Source organism: Kryptolebias marmoratus, linkage group LG22 (genome assembly GCF_001649575.2).
Source record: "Kryptolebias marmoratus isolate JLee-2015 linkage group LG22, ASM164957v2, whole genome shotgun sequence".
Classification (NCBI taxonomy): domain Eukaryota; kingdom Metazoa; phylum Chordata; class Actinopteri; order Cyprinodontiformes; family Rivulidae; genus Kryptolebias; species Kryptolebias marmoratus.
Window position 1 is genome coordinate 5238849 of NC_051451.1, and position 750 is coordinate 5239598.

Genomic DNA, 750 nt, shown 5'->3' on the forward strand with positions numbered 1-750 from the left:
AGGAGGAGGTGGGAGCAGCTCAAACTCTCCACCTGCAGAGAGAAAGAGAGGAACGAGGAAAGGAGGAGCAAAGGGAGAAAAAAGAACAAAGGGGCTGTCAGACATCCAGGCATTCTAACACTAGTGCTTGTATTTAACCTCAGGTTGGATCTGAGTTTTTAAAACTCTGTGTCAAGATGTGTGTATTTAGGACCCAAGGATTTAGACCACACAAAGAACTCAAAGACAAATAAGGTTTAATAAAGGTAAACAAAAAGTTGACAAGGCAATGAAAAACATACACAAGTGAAGACACACATGATGACCGCCTGAAGACAGAGGAAGAGCAGCATGACAAAATAAACTAAATCCACAACATCAACAAAAAAACACAAATCTATCAAACAAAACGCAAAAACCCAGGACTCCCCTGGTGTTTTATATTTAAACTCAGGTTGGACCTGACTTTTGTGGAAGTAGACAAAACCAAGCTTTCACTTAAACAGCATTTAATTATAAGAAGAGCAGCAGTTCTGCATATATAATCTAAATGTTGTGGAATTTAAGGCCTTGTATTTATTCTCCCAGGCTTTATTTTATGTTCGATTATTATATCTTTATCATTTGTGTTTATCACCATTTTATATTTAGTCACCATTTTAAAACCTTTAACAAGTAGTTGTTTAGTTTATCTGGAAAGAGAGGTATGTGTTAGAAGCCCTGGATTTGAGCCACGGTGCCAGGCACGAAGGGGGAAGAAGTTGCCCTTTG